Source organism: Leopardus geoffroyi, chromosome C2, assembly GCF_018350155.1.
Source record: "Leopardus geoffroyi isolate Oge1 chromosome C2, O.geoffroyi_Oge1_pat1.0, whole genome shotgun sequence".
NCBI classification, from domain to species: domain Eukaryota; kingdom Metazoa; phylum Chordata; class Mammalia; order Carnivora; family Felidae; genus Leopardus; species Leopardus geoffroyi.
This window is the reverse complement of record NC_059333.1, coordinates 122,418,325-122,437,809: the sequence shown is the minus strand read 5'-3', so window position 1 is coordinate 122,437,809 and position 19,485 is coordinate 122,418,325. Positions and strand designations below refer to the sequence as shown.

Below are 19,485 nucleotides of genomic sequence, written 5' to 3'. Positions count from 1 at the left end.
CTCGTTGGGGACTCTGAGCTCTCGAGGCCCCAGAATTTGGACGCATGGCCCCTCAGCCTGTTCCTAAGCCACACCCCCAAGGTTTTAGCTCCGAAGCTTCTTCCTCCAGGCCATGAGGCGCTGCCCCTACATCTGACAGCTCAGAGATATCACAAACCGCTGTAATTGCCTAAATGCAATTGCAATTGTAACTGACAGAGGTCCCAAGTCCGTTCTAACCCGGGACTCCTCCCCAAGATACAAAGAGCCAGAGCAGCACAGGCGTACACGACTCCCCCGTGGCGCAGAACCAGCAGCCGCAAAGTGAAAACGGAAATGTGCGTGCGCAAAGAGAACAGTAGGCACTACGACTCCCAGAATCCTCCTGACCAAGATTCCATTTCCCAGAAAGGCCCTCGGGGTCCCCACCCCGGAAATGCGCTGTTTTGCGAAAGCAAAACGTGGGACCAGCCTAGCAGTGGAGAAGGTTTCTGAATGGGTAGAACGGAGCGAAATTTGTAGAGTGTTTGCCTCCAGAGGTCGTTCGTGAGTCAGAGAAACCCGGACTTTGGAGGGAAAAGACCTGGCCACAGTCCTTCCGCGCTTCTCGGTGCGGTGTGCGGGTTCTTCTGCCGGCCCTTCTCAGCTTTTGCACTCCCTCCGCCTGCTCTGGCCTTGCCTGCCTGCGGAGGCTACAGACTCTCTGCCCACCCCCGGGCGTCTCTGAAGGTAGAGGCCTATAGCGAGGCAGTCCTGTGTACCCTTGGTCCCTGCATTGCCTGTCTTTCGCCGGGAATTCATACTGGATGGAATTCTTTTAACGACTTTTGAACATTTCTGCAGAATCTTAGTTGGTCAGTATTCCATTACATCTGCATAACGGCATTTTAAGGAATATGCAGTCCGGCTCAGCCTAGTTAAAAGGGACATCGAGGAGAAAATATTAGTGAAATATATAAAAGACTAATAATCCAAATATAAGTCAATAAGGAAAAGGTAACCCAATTGAAAAATGGACAAAGAATATGAACAGGCAATTCACAGAACAAGAAATAGTTAACCAAAACAACACATGTTAAGATTTCCAACATTACTAGTAATCGAGAAAAATACAATATAAAACAGCAAGCTGTTTATTTTCACCAAAAAATGCTATCAGATAGTTAAAAGAGTAATAGGGTTGCTGATGATGTTTCTGACATCAAGCCTGTTCATCGAATTCGATGTTGATGTGAGCGTAAATCGGTACAGTGCTTTTAGTAGGCAATGGGCTGTTTATCAGCCTTAAAACGCCTGCGTTCCCTTTGAGGTGGGGAGGGGCTGACGCAGAGCGGGCGGGGCTACGGGAATAGACGTAGTGGGAGGGACTGGAGGAATGGGCGTTAAGAGGAGGGCATAAAGGACTGGAATGTAAAGGGCGGGATCTGTAGGACCCGGAGTGATTAGAAAGGACTGGGGTTGGCGGAGAGGGAAAGGGACAAAGGCTTGGGGGAACCAAGAGGCACTTGAAAGGATAGGGGGAAGTGAGAACAAATGGCAGTGGGAGGATTAAGGGGGATTAGAAACAATGGGAGAAACTTGATGGGGACCGGCAGGGATTAGGAAGGTAAAATAGAAACACCTGGCTTTCAGTGAATTGACCTAGAGCCACTGGCATTACAAGACGTGCTATCACTGAGCAAGGCCGTTGTGGAAGAATGAGGTTTGTTAGCAAACAGGAAATACTGACTTTCAGAGTGCTACTAACTGTGCCTTGCAAGGTTCTTTTACTTCCTCTCCTCTTGGCTCTGTTTTCACATTGTAGTTTGTTTCTAAACGCAACCTGAGATCTTTAAAAACTCCTTAATCTGAAACTTCTGATGGTGAATGGCTTGTATCTTTCCCATGTGATCCTCAGATGCAAAATAGGCATTTCAGCTGCTTCAAGTAGAAAGTTACTGTGTCACTTTTAAAACTCGGAAATGCCCCAAATCCTGGGAAGGCATCAACAATGCGTCTCTCTGTAATAGAATGCAAGAAGTAGGCATAAAGGGGTGCAAGTCCCAAGACTCTTCCATTTCTCTCTTGGTTTGAGGCAAGCGTTCTTTTAGCAAATAGAGGGCCCTGTGGTCCCTGGCTTCTTCTGTGGTTCATGCTGTTTTCCACACAGTGAACCACAGGGCAACCAGATAGCAAGAATCGGCAAAGGGACAGGGCTGTAAAGGGCTGAATTTGCAGCCCTAAAAATGCACATATTGAAGCCCTAACACCCAGTACTTTAGAATGTGACTGTATTTGCAGATAGGGCCTTTTAAGAGGTATTTAAATTAGAATGAGGCCATTTTAGGTGGGCCCTAATCCAGTCTGACTGGTCTCCTTATAATAATAAATTAGGACACAAAAAAGACACACTAGGGATTTGCACGCACAGAGAAAAGGCCATATGAAGACATGTCCTTGCTGACACCTTGATCTTGATCTAACATCCTCCAGAACTGTGAGAGAATTAATTTCTGTTGATTAGACAACCTAGCCTATGTTGTGTTGTGTTATGCCATCCCCAGAAAACTATTACGGGGGCCTTCACAGGTCTGGGAAAATAAAAATTAATTCAAGTCCTCCAGTTAACTATTACTGGGAACTGTTTAGAAGTGCTTCCTTTGAGCATGGAAGAAGCCCCTTGCTGCACTCCCGTACACATATTTATTTTTTGTTCAGGAAATGTGGAGTCTGCTATTACAGGGCCTGAAAAGTTCCCAGGGGTGTTGCGGGATCATCGAGTGCAAGGATCAAGAAAGAATTCTTGAAATGTTATGTGGTGCAACTTAGTTTATTTAAGCAGCACATAGGCAGGACCCATGGGCAGAAAGGACTGCGCTTTTTTGCTGTATGAACCTGGTAGTTATATACTTAGTGCTCCAGGGGGAGGGGACGTGCAGGGAGTGTTAGATCATAAATGTTTGCTTTGAATTTCTACTCCTAAAACCGCTTTTGTAACATTTCTCCAGTGCTTATCATTCGGTTTGGTATTAACTATGAGTGAGATGTATAGACTGTCGTGAGGCCCTTTAAGAATGTAGCAGCCAGCACATGTTGGATCCTTGCTGGAACTGTGCAGGCTGTAGATCAGCCAGAAGTGAACATTTCTCTGCTTCCGTCCCTCATCATTTCCCCCCTGGCCAATTTTCGGTCCTTAAATCTCGAAGGTGGTTGAAGGGTGAAGGCCTCATCTTCTGTGACTTCTTCAGGCTGACAGGGGTCATAGAGATGTCCCAACCTATGGACCAAAATTAGTCACTCTCTGTCCCTGCAAGTAACTATTATGGAAGGCTGTTGCCGTAGAGTCCAGAGTGGACATCAGGATGAATTTGTTTCAAGTAGTAAGGATCATATGTCGGTTGGGTGAAGGAGTCAGGAACTACTTGCAGGTATCTCAAGAATAGAGAACCAAGCAAACGAGACAACACATTAGGATTATTATTATTATTATTATGAAAATAAGAAGAGCAATGAGAAGACCCTTTAGTGTGGATCACAGTCCACCTCCTGACCAGGAATGTAACCAGTCATTAAGTGACAATGTAGGATCTTTTAAGAGCACCAATTTGATTATTCATATCAGTAAGTAATCTTATATTTTTGTAATAATCCTGAATGTAGATGCAACATGCCACTTTATTTTTTTTAATGTTTATTTTTGAGAGAGAGACAGAGTGCAGGCAGGGGAGGGGCAGAGAGAGAGGGAGACACAGAATCCGAAGCAGGCTCCAAGCTCCGAGCTGTCAGCACCGAGCCCGAGCCCGACGTGGGGCTCGAACTCACAAACCGCGAGACCATGACCTGAGCTGACTAAGACGCTCAACTGACTGAGCCACCCAGGTGCCCCGCAACATTCCACTTTAATAACGGCACATGTTCCTCCTTGTGCTGCTGAGACATCTAATGCCATTCTATTTTGTAGAACTGCTTTATACACGAGTTATTTCAGAGTTTAATAATGCAATGTTATTTTAAGGGTCATTTAAGGCCTTAATTGTGTTTGTCAAGGGCCTCCATGTGGCATATGACATTTTCTAAACCTACTGATAGAAGGAAAATAGATGTCAGATGATCATACCAATGGAACACAGATCCTGTCCATTGTTGTTTTAGATATGGAAGATTAGCTGGAATTGTGATAGTCTTAGTGCTATGGCCATGCATCTAGCCATAATCTATAGTACATCTTCCATTCCAGCCTGGTGGAAGCCATGGCTGCATATTTGGCCCATATAACCGTTGTGTTCCATTAGGTGTTAGCCATCTGATGCCCGGTCACTTTGTCCAGTCAGGAGCAAACCAATCAATTGCCTATAAAGTGACGGTATGGTCACAGGTTTCTGGGGGAGCCATCCCATTTGGTGAGTATATTGAGCCATGAATCAAGGGTATGGTGTTTTCTGTTCCCAGCATAAATGGTCTTCTGGCTTAGTTGTCCTGTTATGGTAATAAGCCACATAGATCCATCCCATATTTGGTATCATCCTTCCTGGATGATATCGACAGGAAGGACTGTGTAGTTGGGGAATTTGTTGTTATGAGCCTACCTGTAGGTTGGCATATTCAGTTAAAATTTTAATAGATTTGAGGGTAAGAGAAAGGCATCTTATCGCCTAGAGAGTCACATGTAACATCTATCATAGGCCAGCAAGAAACATTCTTTCTAGTAATAGAAATATCCCTCTATGTGCTAGTGTGCAGGTGATGTATCATATCAGCTGCGTATTGATGTAAATAATGCCAATCTGTATCTTGTAAAGTAGAAACCCACCAAGGAAGGCCTGAAGTGCTTGATACGGGCAGTGAGCTACAAATCCAGCATGAATACTGGTTTTGTAGCTCCACGTAATGTTATACCGACTGTAAAAAAGAGTTACCACTTAGGTATGGTGTGTAGATGGCAGGTAAAAGAAAAGAGACCTTCATGTTTTCTTATCTCGTTGTTGAAAAGGAATTTGAGATCTGCTGGTTCACAGGAATATGAGGGCACATCGACCAGTTCATTGTCACTCTCTGTTGAAGGGGTATAAGTTTAATTCAAGAAATATGAGTCTATGTTGAGTGACCTTCTAGTTTTACCGCAGTGGAGTGCTTAAAATGACCCTGTAAGGTCATTTCCATTTAGGAATTTGTTCTCCTGAGTTGTTTGCCTGCCAGTCTATTTTAAATAGACTAGTTCTCTGGGGTTTACTTGTAAAGAATTTTGAATTTCCTTAGGGTCCGGTTTTGGCAGTACTTCATTAGCGTGTTCGTTACGAGTTTTAGGGACTAATCTAGTGTCTAATGAGAAGTGTAACATTACTTTAGTCTGGGACTGAGGATAAGTCAATGGTAAGGGTCAACCATATATTAATTCAAAAGGGCTTAACCCTAATCTTTCCTGTGGGGTAGTTCTTATTCCTAAGAGACCTATTTGTAAAAGAGTTACCCAGTTTTCTTGTGTTTCTATCCTCATCTTAGTAAGGTATCTTTTAAAATTACGGTTGGCCTTTTCAACTGTGCCTGGTGATTGAGGATGTCAGGCCATATGTAAAAAATATTTAATTTTATGGGTTTAGGCTACCTGTTGAGTTATTTGGGCTGTAAAGGATGGGGCATTGTCACCTTGAAGAGATCAAGGGAGCCCAAACTGGGGACCGATTTCCCTTAATAAAGTCTTTGTTACTTCAGTAGCCTTTTCTGTCTCACATGGGAAGACCTCCATCCATCCAGTAAAGGTGTTTATATAGACTAATGAATATTTATATGCCTTATAAGGTGGCAACTGTAAAATCAATTTGCTAGTCTTCCCCAGGGTATTTTCCACATCTTTGGGCAAGTGTTAAAAAACGAAGGTGGAGGGGCGCCTGGGTGGCGCAGTCGGTTAAGCGTCCGACTTCAGCCAGGTCACGATCTCGCGGTCCGTGAGTTTGAGCCCCGCGTCGGGCTCTGGGCTGATGGCTCAGAGCCTGGAGCCTGTTTCCGATTCTGTGTCTCTCTCTCTCTCTGCCCCTCCCCCGTTCATGCTCTGTCTCTCTCTGTCCCAAAAATAAATAAACGTTGAAAAAAAAAATTAAAAAAAAAAAAACAAAAAAAAAAAAACGAAGGTGGTCATAGTGCACCTTCAAGGTTAACCTGGGCACACACTGCACAAGACTTCCATGCATTTTATAAAACGGCTCTTAATCCTATTCCATCAAATAAGGGTTTGGTGAAATTCCATAAAGCTTCTCTTCCCATATGAGTAGCCTGGTGCAATCTTGTTGCTAATTTGCATTGTTTTTCCTTAGGGACAAAGATTTTTCCTTTATCTTTTCTTATACCATCCCTTAGCAGTTTTAGTAGATTTTCCCCCAAATGCTCTGTTGTTCCCTTCCATAGTATAAGTGGAAACCACAGTGCTTAAGAGATTAGAGACTGGTCTAAGACTCAGAACTAGTTTAGTTCAAGCTGTCACTTAGGCTGCCAAATTGTCTAAATTATTTCCTTTAGATTCTAAATTTGTTCCTTTTGGGTGTCCTCTAAGATGCTTTACAGCAGCTTCTTTGGGGAGATGAACTGCCTTTAACAGAGTTACAAATTTAAGTCCATATTTAATAGGGGAATTATGACTAGTTAATAATCCCTTTTACTTCCAGATGGCACCATATGCATGAAGTGCAAGGAAGGCATACACACACATACACTCTTAGACCTTTTTAAAAAATGTTTATTTATTTATTTATTTATTTGTTGAGAGTGTGTACATGAGTAGGGGAGGGGCAGAGAGAGAGAGAGGGAGAGACAGAATCCCAAGCAGTCTCTGTGCTGACAGCAGCAAGCACCATGTGGGGCTCCAACTCACATGAACTGTGAGATCCTGACCTGAGCCGAAACCAAGAGTCAGACGCTTAACCAACTGAGCCACCCAAGTGCCCCAACTCTTAGGCCTTTAGCTAACTGAAGAGCTTGCATGAGAACTATCAGTTCTGCCTTTTGAGCTGAAGCATTGGTTGGTAACAGGTTGGCTTCAGCAGCTTTCATGAAACTAACAATTACATATCCAGCTTTACTTTGTCCTTCTTACGTAAAACTACTGTCGTCTATAAACCACCTATCTGTGGCTTGATCTTTTAGATCCAGACGTAGCTGGAATAGACTAATTCTATTGCCTCTTTACAGTCATGTTCAGGCAGCGTAGTAGCATGGCCTTGTCCAGGCATGAGGAATGCTGGATTTAGGGTTTGACAGGTTTGAGAACAGTACTGGGGGAATCTAAAGTATAGTTTGATCTTTAGTCATCACCCTGTCGTTCACTGATGTCCTTTAGTTTCTAAAGGACAGTGATAAGAAGTCATCACTGTCAATGGCCGTCCCATTGAAAGTTTAGATGCTTCTACTAGCAATGCAGTGGCTGCTACTGCTCAGAGACATGCTGGCCATCCTTGGGCTGTACTTTCAATGGCTTGGAAAAACATCCTATAGGTCTCAATTCATGCCTGTAGTTTTTGTGTTAGTACTCCTAGGGCTTGGCCCTGTTTTTCAACAATGAATAGGGTAAATGGGTTTTTCTAAGTTTGGTAGAGCCAGGGCCTGGCCGAAGATAGTTTAGTTTTTAGTTGTTGAAAGGCCCCCTGTTGTTCTTTGTCCCATTTTAAAGGCTCTTATTTGGCCCCCTAGTGGCCTTATATTGAGATTTAGCAAAGACTCCAAACCCTGGAATCCATAGGTGGCAAAATCCAGCCATTCCTAAAAAGGTTTGGAGTCGTTTTTTCTTGTGGCAGGAGGTCCCAATTCTATTATAGCTCTTTTTCTCTCAATTGACAGGGAATGATCTCTAGGAGTTAATTCATATCCTAAGTATTGTACTTTCTGTTTAGAAATTTAGAAATTAGAATTAGAAATTAGAATTTCAGCCTTTTAGGTGATACTCAGTATCCTCTCTCTCCAAGAAAGTTTAGTACACAATAGAATTATAGCTCAAGGCCCCTTTTATGGCTGCATATTAAAATTTCATCAACATATTGTGATATTGTTCCTTGAGGCAATGCAAGATATCTAAGTTCTCTACTGAGTGCCTTGCCAAACAAATGGGGACTGTCTCTAAATCCCCATGAAAGGACTGTCCATGTAAGCTGCCATGCTTGTTCTCCTAAAGGAGTCCATTCAAAGGCAAATAGAGTCTGGGCCTCTTCTCTTAAGGGGATACAAAAGAAGGCATCCTTTAAATCAAGCACTGTAAACCATTCTGTATTGCCCAGAATTTGAGTCAATAATAGTATAAAGGTTTGGTACTAGAGGGTGAATAGGGACTCTACCGCTTAGTTTATTGCTTTGAGGTCTTGTACCATTCTGTACTCACCATTAAGCTTCTTAGCAGGCAAAATGGGAGTATTATAAGGGGATAAACAAAGTTTAAGAATTCCGTATTTAAGAAATTTACCTGTAAGTGGTTGGAGTCTAGCTCTGGCTTCTCTCTTAAGAGGATATTGTTTTTTTGTGTGGAATAATAGCAAGATCCTTTAGACCTACTTTGATGGCATGGACCCATATTGCCTTCCCTGGGATGTCACAATTCCATGCTTGTGGGTCTACTTGCTCCCAAACATTAGGGGGAATTCCAGGATGAATGCCTGGTTTTTCTTCAGCCCTCAGGGAAAAGAGACCATCCTCCTACCCAGTTAGTTTGAACTAGCTTCCCAACTTAATTAAACATGAAGTCCCTTCCCAGTAGGGAAGTGAGACAGGAAGGGAGAACCGGAAAAGAGTGGGTAATTAATTGTTCTTCATATTTACAGGTTAAAGGAAAAGTTACTTAGCATGATTTAGGTTCTGCTTCTATTCCGGTAATTTTATGTTTAGAAAGACAGGTCAGGCAAGAGTGCTGAACAAGGGCAGAGTAAGTGGTTCCTGTATCAGTAAGAAAATCAGTGAATTTACCTCCCATGTCCTGGGTAATCCAGGGCTTAGCCACCTTGATGTTCAGGGAAGCCAGACCAGCCTCAGCCCCATAATGCCATCTGTTCAGGTTGTTGCTCTCAGGCTGGGAAATGAGTTCCTGTCTTCCCCTCTCTCTGGAGATAAGGACAGTCCCTTTTCCAGTGTCCCTCTGCTTTTCAAGTGGGATTGGCCCCCGCAGAGAGCATTTATTCAGACATTCTTTACTCCAGTGTCCAGTTTGGCCACGCCTATAGTATGAGGTCTTACCTGAACTTCTGTCTGAGACCAGTTTCTTCTGCTGCCCCTGGTTAGCCTGGCATTGTTGGGGATCCACAATAATGGCAGCCAGTATTTGAACCTTCATTCTACTCTGTTATTTTAGCCCTGCGGTCCTTCTCCTGTTTTAAAGCCATATCTCTGTTTTTAAAGACTCCAGTGGCCGCTTCCAACAGCCACTGGGTTGGAGTTTGAGGGCCTAGGGCCATCTTTGCCAGTTTACAGTGAATGGTGCTGACTGGCTCATAAAATGCTTATTTAGGATAGCCATCCCTTCTGGTGTGTTTGGGTCTAAATCTGTGTATTTATAAGTTGCTTCTATTAAACACCCCTGAAATAAGGCTGGATTTTCAGCATTTGCCTTGGTCACTTCCTTAATTTTATCAGAATTGACAGGTGTAGAAAATCCTCTTTACACTCCCTCCAATAAATAGGTGACCATATAGTCTCGTCTTTCCCTGCCAGGTCTGTCCTCTTGGTAGTTCCAGTAAGACTCAGCATTAGGAACAACCTCTCCTCCTGCTGGATAATGGTTTCTACCCCTAGTTGCCAACTCATCTGCAAATTCCTTTTTTTTTTTATGTTTATTTATTTATTTTTTTTTTTCAACGTTTATTTATTTTTGGGACAGAGAGAGACAGAGCATGAACGGGGGAGGGGCAGAGAGAGAGGGAGACACAGAATCGGAAACAGGCTCCAGGCTCTGAGCCATCAGCCCAGAGCCTGATGTGGGGCTCGAACTCACAGACCGCGAGATCGTGACCTGGCTGAAGTCGGAGGCTTAACCGACTGCGCCACCCAGGCGCCCCTATGTTTATTTATTTTTGAGAGAGAGAGAGAGCATGAGTGGGAGAGCAGCAGAGTTAGAGAGGAACAGAGGATCAGGAAGCAGGCTCTGTACTGACAGCAGAGAACCCAACGTGGGGCTCAAACTCAGGAACTGTAAGATCATGACCTGAGCAGAAGTTGGATGCTTAACCAACTGAGCCACCCATGTGCCCCTCATCTACAAATTCTTGTGCCCCAGTCCAAGTCCAGGCCTTTACTTCTGGGGTACAGCAATGTGTTAGAATAACATAGATATCCTTACAGGTTAAATCAAACGTTAGAGACACCTGGTGAAATCCATCTATAAACTTGGATGGATCCTCTGAGTATCATCCTAGCTTTGGTTTTATTTGAGCCAGATTTGACATGGAAAATGCAACATGTACCTTAATTGTGCTCATTTCCTCATTTGCTACTTTCTGAAGTGGATACAATCCTTCCTTAGTCTGAGTGTTTGGTAAATATGATGTTCTGTTTCTAGTTTATGTCCCCCTGAACTAGGAGTAGAAGGCTTCAAAGGTTTATGTGGAGCAGGAATTACTAGGGGACTGGGGCTTGCTTACAGGCTCATTTTCACTTTTTCTTCTGCTCATTGATTTTCTTGTTTGTCTGACCGAGTTGGTTTCTTTGATTATGGTGGTCTTTTTAAACAATCGTTGTCTGAAATATCTAAAGGTGGGGAGCCTGGAATCTTGCCAGACACATCCTACAAGTCTTCTTAGATTAAGATCCTGACTCAGTGCCATAAAGACCTGGATGTAGGGTATTTTGGTTCATTTTCCCTGTTGCCTGCAAAAAAAAGGCAAATTGATAAATAGTATTGAAGCTTAAGGACCTGTTAATGGGCCATTTTTCATCATCATCCAAAGAATACTAAAGCCAGGCATTTTTGTAGAAAAAAGATGAAGCACTTCTTCTTTAAATCCTGTTGTCCAAATTTACTCCAAGGTGCTATGAGATGGCCCAAAGGGGAATCCCATGGGACTGAGGAAGTTGATTCCGTAGTTAATCCCTATAAAACGAGGAGACCGCATACCTAAAACCATTGCCAAAATCCCCCTCAATTTCCAAATGGCATCCCACCAGGAATATTGCTGAAGGTATCTGGGGTTCAGAGTGCTGAGAGGCGTCCCTCATTCCTAACCCTCTGACACCTTTGTACTACCTGAGAAGCGATGCCAACCTCCCTTTGCTTTCCAATTGCATTCTGGACTACAGTGGGTGCTGGTGAACGGACTGAGATGCTACAGACACTGGGTCTGTCTCCATTTTGAAGAAGTCAATATATTTGGCGATCAATAATAATAACCTTTGTAAGCCTCTAGGTCTAGTATTAATGGATGGGGTTTTCATGATGTATTAAGCATCATATATCTCAGCTGGAAGCGTTTTCAATCTGAGAGCAGGACCAAGAATGTCAAATAGCCCTTGAGTAAGGACAAATGAGAGACCTGGAAAAAATAAAAGCATGGAGTTCCTATCGAATCCAGGCAACTTACTCAGGATCTCTGTTTACAGTCCAGCTCCCCATTGGGTAGTTCTGACTGGTCCCTTTTGAGAAGTACATGGTCAGACATATCTTGGATTTTATGCTAATCGAGGGATCACACTGGGTTATATAGGTAGAAACCTTATGCGGGAGTTTTGAGATTGGTGGCCATCCTAAACCTGACGATAATTTATGCATCAAAATAACAGGAAAAATAAGGAGAGTCTGATTTCTTTTAAAAAAAATTTTTTTTAACGTTTATTTATTTTTGAGACAGAGAAAGATAGAACATGAACGGGGGAGGGTCAGAAAGAGAGGGAGACACAGAATCTGAAATAGGCTCCAGGCCCTGAGCTGTCAGCACAGAGCCCGACGCCGGGCTCGAACTCACAGACCGCGAGATCATGACCTGAGCCGAAGTCGGCCGCTTAACCGACTGAGCCACCCAGGCACCCCAAGGAGAGTCTGATTTCTGAGCCCAAAACCATTACAGCCAAAGTAATAATGTCTAGCTGGGTGGCAGGAGTCCATCCCTTTCCATAGTGTGGCCACAGGCAAGAGGTTTTCTCCTGAGCACTCAAGCAAGACTCATTCCCAAGGGTCATACTATTCAGGACATTTCCAGAAAAGAACAAGTAAGAAGTAGAGGCTGGAGAAGTAAAAGAGACTTACCAAGTTGCACAGAAGCTCTTGTATTCATTCCATAATCCCTGCACAGGCCACCAAAAATGTTATGGGGTTGTTGAGTGCAATGGTCAAGGTAGAATTCTTGAGACATTGTATGGTGCAACTTAGTAAACTTATTTAAGGAGGACAGGGGAAGGATCCATGGGCAGCTGGTGGTTATATGCATAGTGCTCAAGCGGGGGGAGATGTGCAGGGAGTATTAGATCATAAATTTTTATTTGAATTTCTACTAATAAAGCTACTTTTGTAGGACTTCTCTGGTGCTTATCATTCAGTTGGGTATTAACTATCAGTGAAATATACAGGCAATCATGAGACCCTTTAAGAATGTAGCAACTAGCACATATTTGATCCTTATTGGAACTACACAGTCTACAGGTAGACTTCTGAGCTAAATGCGCACATTTTTCTGCTTCTGTCCCTCATCAGGTGGAGCCAGTTACCAATCATAAATTGGTAAGGAAAAGTAGGGATGTCTGGCCAGTCTGGCTGTATCTCTCAGCATGTCTTCTAACTGCTCAAAGATTTAGTCCTTGGCTTTGTAGATTCAAAAACTTTTTCAGTTCAGGTCCAAGTAAATTATTTCCACACTGGCTCTAAAAATCAACTGAAATTTTAGCTTAACAACGAGAGCTATAGGGGCGCCTGGGTGGCTCAGTCGGTTAAGCGTCCAACTTCGGCTCAGGTCATGATCTCGCGGTCCATGAGTTCGAGCCCCACATCGGGCTCTGTGTTGACAGCTCAGAGCCTGGAGCCTGTTTCAGATTCTGTGCCTCCCTCTCTCTCTCTGACCCTCCCCCATTCATGCTCTGTCTCTCTCTGTCTCAAAAATAAATAAACGTCGGGGCGCCTGGGTGGCGCAGTCGGTTAAGCGTCCGACTTCAGCCAGGTCATGATCTCGCAGTCTGTGAGTTCGAGCCCCGCGTCGGGCTCTGGGCTGATGGCTCAGAGCCTGGAGCCTGTTTCCGATTCTGTGTCTCCCTCTCTCTCTGCCCCTCCCCCATTCATGCTCTGTCTCTCTCTGTCCCAAAAATAAATAAACGTTGAAAAAAAAAATTTTTTTAAATAAATAAATAAATAAATAAACGTCAAAAAAATTTTTTTTAAATAATGAGAGCTATATTTTTCAAAAAAAAAAAAAAAACCCAGAAATATTCATGTTAGATTAGTCCTAAACAATCTTTTCCCATGAAGAAGAGCTAAATGGGGGAGGGAGGGGGGAGAAGAGCTAAGTGGAGACAAAAAATTCTTACCTGAAATGACCCTTGTTCTTTAGAACTCAACTGAAAGGTCACTTCCTTGGGAGAGTTTTCCTTGACCTTGCTAGGAAGTATTGGAGCCCCTGCTCTGAGGTCTTAAGGAATCTTGTGTTAGAAAATCCAACTTGTGGTATTTTTCATGAGTTGTTTATAAGCCTGTATTTCCCATTAGACAATGAGCTCCAAGAGGAAAGAGGTTGTGTCTTATCACGGATTTATCTTCAGTAGTATTTGGACTACAGTATGTGCTCAGAAAAACAAACAGGCAAAAAACCCTAGGGAATGAATTTATTAATTAAATTATGCTATCACATGTTTCTTCTATGGGATCTGCCTTCCAAATGGACAATGAGACCAGTCAGTCATCTCCCCATCTGCACAGTTTTGGAGACACAATGATAAAACTTCCTCCTTGGCTTTTCCTTTTCTAGTCTTTTTAAGGATAGTCACTCTTCTATCCTATGCCCTTTTTCATTTGATTTTACAAATGGTCTTTTTCCTGGTTTTATTTACAATGAGACCCCTTATTCTTATCACTAAACCACAACATAGGATGAATAAGTTCTGGGAAAGTCTTCTAGAAGCAACATGTCCCCTATAGACTATGATCCTTGTGGACTACATCTCCTGATTTGGTCTCCAGACGTTTAACCCATCTCACTTTTAGGTTTACTCACCTCTGTCCACTGACTGTTCTCCCTAGGCACACAGACCTGGTGGTCATACTCCACATTCCCAATTCTTCATGGCTAGATTAGGGATTTGAGTGCATCATGTAGATTGATGGGTATAAGTTAAACACAGGATATAGATAAATATTGAGTCTTTGAATTCCAGGAACTTGAATTCAATTTTTAGAGGTCAAAAACAAAAAGTAAATCCGAAATTCAAGAAGCCAAGTGCAGAACAGCCAAGGGTCTCATGTTTCCTATTAGGGCAGGACTAGAGGTCTGAGTATAGATGAGCCTGAGCCTAAAGAAGTAGATGGTGGCATGGTCTTGATGAGCTAAAAGAAAGAAAGGAGGGGGAGATAACGAGATTAGAGAAACGGTAAGGAAGTAGGTGATGGCTTTTTCCCCTGGAAGGTTCTTTGGTCCCTGCTATTCCAAAGAAACTAGCCAAACTTAGCAGACTCAAGTTTTAACATTGCCTTTTCTTTACATAATACCTACCTAAATTCCAGTTTGTTGTTCAATGTACCTCCTGCATGCTGGTGAATGTTAGAGTCCATGAAGGCATGCGCACTGCTATATCTTCAATACTATCCCTAGAATAGTGGGGCTCGACAAGTGTTTTCTGAATGGATCAATAGATGTCTGTACAGGTAGGTGGTTGTATGTACGAGTCTGTATTGGTTCACTGTGCAGTGCCTGCTCCTACTTCCCACAGCAATTTGTGACTCTGTGATAGGTCCATTTCTCCATCCACCTGCCCTCTTACAGCTCTAAAGGCCCTTAGTCCTTTGGCTCAAATGCCTTAGCTTTGCAGACTAGCTACTTATTAACTAAACCGTTGCACCACTTGTTCTTATAGCCTTAAATTAATTTGGGTTAATTCTTAACTGTTTCCTTTCTGTACATATGTCATTTAAAGGTTTGCCTTTATCTGATTTTCCCCAATTTCCTGTGCATTTGTGGTTTCCTACAGGAGCTCTCTACCAGAGGCCTCAGGCAGCCACACCAAACGAGTGTGGGCATCTAAGTTTTCTAGGAGGACTCCAGCTGCTCTGGGCCTCATTCAACTGGTGTCCATCCCAACATTCCCACTGAAGGCTATTTGTGCTAGAGGAGGAAGAACGCCCTCTCCAGAGCCAGTTCTTGGGGGGAAAAGGATTGTTGATATAGCCAGAGCCCACAAGGAAGAAAGATTATTCTGCAGCAGCTAAAGGTGGGTAACATGCTTTTTCTCCAGTTCAGTAGGAGCAGTCCATGTTTGCTTTCTTTCCCATGAATTTCATTAGTGTGTTTTCATCCCGAGTGATCTTTGGAATAAACAGGAAGGAATGATTTTAAACCTATAGAATAAGCTTCCTGGGGAACCAAGAGTTTTTCCACCATTGACTCTAGCAATATCTAGCACAGTGCCTGACATGTAGATATTCAATAAATGTCTGATGCAGGAAGGAAAGAACAGAAGGAGGGCAGGAGAGAAAGAGAGAGAAGAAGGGATTGGAGAATGGGCACGACTGGAAAGAATGTTCATGTATTTTTCAGAAATAATGTGATAATAACATAGTTGTGTTTTCAAAGCTAATTAAGTGCACTATCACTGATACCTACAATCAATAAAACAAATTAAGTCACTTTGCAAAAGGAAGGGTGTATATATAAAGATAAAGTATTAGTATAAACCAGAATAACAACAAAGGTACTCTTTGGAGCTTATGAAGAAAGATAACATCAGTGATTACAGTTTAAGATAAATTCAAAACTCTAATGCAACAGCCATTTGTTCTGTCTATACCAATTCTCAAAACAAATGAAAACCAACAAGAACTTTATCTATGGATAAATGCAGGCTGATCATGGAGTGATAGAACTGACTGCAACCGGTTGGTTTGGTATTTAGAAAAGGTCAACTAATCAGAAACGGTGCACTGAGGAAATTTACAAATATCTAAGCTTCCTGCTGTTGAGAGGGATTAACCACACAGTAATTCAGCAAACGCTCAAAAGCATTTAATTATGTGTCAAGGAAAAACATCTCAGTGCAGGGGGAGGTGAAAAGATTAAGGAAATTAGCATTTTTTAAAAGTATCAGTCTTTCATTTATTGAGATCATACTGGCTACACAGTTCAGGTCCAGCAAGCCAACTCTAGATGACACATACCTTGCAAAAGAACACATCAGCATGATGGAGCTAGAAGGGAATAATAAGACATAATTTTTATAAAATCAAGATCTCATAACTAAGGGATTGTTTCTTCAGTAAGTCAAATTGTAACATATGTTAAGGTTCTCAATGTTAGGAAAAGCCATAATTATTTTATATTATTTTAATTTGGGGAAAATAAAACATAACCTAGGAGAAAATCCAAAAACATCTCTAAAACAAATTCCGAGAGACTTTCTTTTGACCAGCTTTGCAAAGATTGTGTCAATGGGGTGTCTAATTTGGTTTGAAAGGTTTGTCAGAGTGGTTTAGACCATCATGGTCGGCACGATTGTATTATAAAAGAAAACTGTTGGTAATGTGACTAGCAGAAACAAGAAACAAAAAAACAAAAACAAAACAAAACAAAACAGAACAAAAAACCCATGGACCTTATTGCTGTGAGTTGTTCCCGAAGTTATAATAATATAATTCCACTTTTACCTGTGCAATAAATGTCACCTCTGAAACTGATTATTTCAAGAGTTGAGTAAGTCCCAAACTTTAGCCAGTGATAATTTTTGCCCTACCTTTTACAAGTTGTACTACCACTGACATATTTTTTCTTTAAGTCAAATTAGGCTGTTTTTTTTTTGTTTGTTTGTTTGTTTTTTAAGTAATCTGTTTACCCAACATGGGACTTGAACTCACAATCCCAAGACTAAGAGTCGCATACTCTACTGACTAAGCCAGCCAGGCACCTCAAGTCAAATTAGCTTTTTAACTTAAATATATTTAAAAGGAAACTTAGTGGATGTTACCACCTAAAATCATCTCAGGCATTCTTTGGAAAATACTTCCATCATGTGATGATGATGAGAAGGAGGAGGATGATTAATAATAATAGTAATACCAAGAATAATAATAATAATGAGAAGAAGAAGGAGAAGTTAAAGACTGTTTTCAAACTAATTCTGTGAAATAGAGACATATTGGTAGAGAAGAAATCAGAATCCTTAGAGCTCATGGGAAAATGTTAGGGTAAATCATATGCTCAGATTACAGTTTGTTCTTTGAAGCTTTATGTAAGAAGCAAGTTAATATTTACATGGCATTGAACTTCAAAGTCCAGGAAATAATAAGGAGGAAAAGAGAGTGAGAGAAAAACAGTTTGTGTCACTTCCTTGCTCCTCCTTACCCTGTGGCAAGGCCCCAAGGGGGCAGCAGGACACAACCACTGGAGGGAACCAAAACAGTGGGGTTGGGTCTTATCTTTCCAGAGTTCAATAGCTTTTTATTAAGTTATAAAAATTTATTATGCTAAGATACAAGTGCTCTGTTTCCCGACTCACATGGTGACTATTCTTGATAGAGTCTCATTATGTCTTTAAATAATCATCTTTCCTTTGTGTGAAATTCTTTCCCTTACTTTTTTGTAGGGATGTGATCTCTGATTATGTTGTGTGTCTTTGCCATGATACTCTTGGTTTATAGAAGAGAGTGCTGTTATTGTAACGTGGTAGGACATTATTTATGTGTCCAGTACAATGAACATCATCAATATTTTCCAGTACTTTCTTTCTGAATCTTCCTCTTGTTGGGGGGTTTTCACTTATTCCTGATTTTAAGTTAGACCAGCCTCATACACAATACCAGCAGGGTGGACAAGGGGTGGGCCCCGTATCAGACGCCGTTCCGGGCTTGCTTCAAAGGAGTCATCATGCCTGAAGCAGTAGTAAACCAGTGCCTACCTGGAGGGGAGCCACTGCTTGCATTTTAAAATTCTGGTCATGTGGTATATTGAGATTGCATGTATTTAGATACATTTAGAAATGTTGAGTCCCATAAAAGATCCTTTGAAGTCAGGCTCCATTGTTTGGCACCCCTGTGTGTTCTTAAAAGAGTATCTGGAAGACAGAAAAGGAAGCTGGAGAGAAACTTCCTTCAAATGAAAAGACAGCATGAGAATTTTTAAAGTTAACTGCCTGCTCCTTCAAGGAGGAGGACCATAATTCTCCATCCCTTAAGTGTGGGATATACACATTGACTTCCTTCCAAAGAGTACAGTACGGAAGGGAGGCGAGGAGAAAACTCTACAGAGGAGAAAACTGACAAGCATGACTTTAACCTGGCTAGCCCACGTCCAGTACGTACCTTGATAGGATATGAATGAAAATAGCACTTTACCTCTATGGTCTTCCTCCCCAAAACCTATAATCCCAGTTTAATCACGAGAAAAACATCAGACAAACCCCAGTGGTAGGAAATGCTGTAAATAATTGATCAGTATTCCTCAAAACTGTCCAAGTTCTCACAAACAAGAAAAATATAAGAAGCTCTCACAGCCCAGGGGAGCCTAAGGAGACATTACAACTAAGTGTAATGTGTAACCCTGGATGCTTTCCTAGAACAACAACCAAAAAAGGACATTATTGAAAAACCAAGGAAATCTGAGTATGGACTTTAGTTAAAAATGTTGTAACCGTTTTGATTCACTGGTTATGACAAACACACCATACTAACGTAAGGCATTACCAATAGGGGAGACTTGGGTGTTGGGTATATGAGAATTCTCTTTTCCATCTTCTCAAATTTCCTCTAAACCTAAAACTAAAATTAAGGGGCGCCTGGGTGGTGCAGTCGGCTAAGCGTCCGACTTCAGCCAGGTCACGATCTCGCAGTCCGTGAGTTCGAGCCCCGCGTCAGGCTCTGGGCTGATGGCTCGGAGCCTGGAGCCTGTTTCCGATTCTGTGTCTCCCTCTCTCCCTGCCCCTCCCTCGTTCATGCTCTGTCTCTCTCTGTCCCAAAAATAAATAAACGTTGAAAAAAAAAATAAAAAAAACAAAACTAAACTAAAATTAAAAGTTTATTTAAAAAAAAAAAAAGCTAACTTCCAGAGAAACCACTCTTTGGAAAACTATTGAGAGTCTTCATGACTCTCAATATTTCCTAAATATCTTAGGGAAAACTTCTGGTGGTTCTTGCCCTAAGATAATGGGGACAGGTTCTTGTTGTACAGTCTAGTGCTTGACGGTACTTCAAGAGGGGAATCCAGAAGGAAAGGCAGGGATAAATAATTTAAGATACACATTCATTCATTCATTCATTCACCCATACCCCTGCACTGAGAGAGTGATACCCATCCCCTTGGTTCAGCTCTTCCTGGTCTCCTTCATGGACTTCTTTGTATCTGTCCATCCTTAAAGGTGGTATTTCTCTTATACACTCATGTACCTATT

General features: G+C 42.1%; 1 protein-coding gene across 8 annotated transcripts in view; it reads left to right on the top strand.

Annotated features, from left to right (window-relative positions):
- The first annotated feature begins 327 nt into the window (after positions 1 to 327).
- ZBTB38 (zinc finger and BTB domain containing 38) overlaps positions 328 to 19,485 on the top strand; it is a 172,493-nt gene continuing 153,335 nt past the window's right edge. For 2 of the 8 annotated variants that reach the window (XR_006718693.1, XR_006718692.1), the window contains exons 1-2: positions 348 to 833; positions 15,082 to 15,321. The gene's annotated coding sequence lies outside the window, so the exon portion shown is untranslated. Of the gene's footprint in view, positions 834 to 15,081; positions 15,322 to 19,485 lie in introns of all 8 variants that reach the window. The other 6 variants (XR_006718696.1, XR_006718691.1, XR_006718690.1 and 3 more) reach the window with 6 other exon arrangements.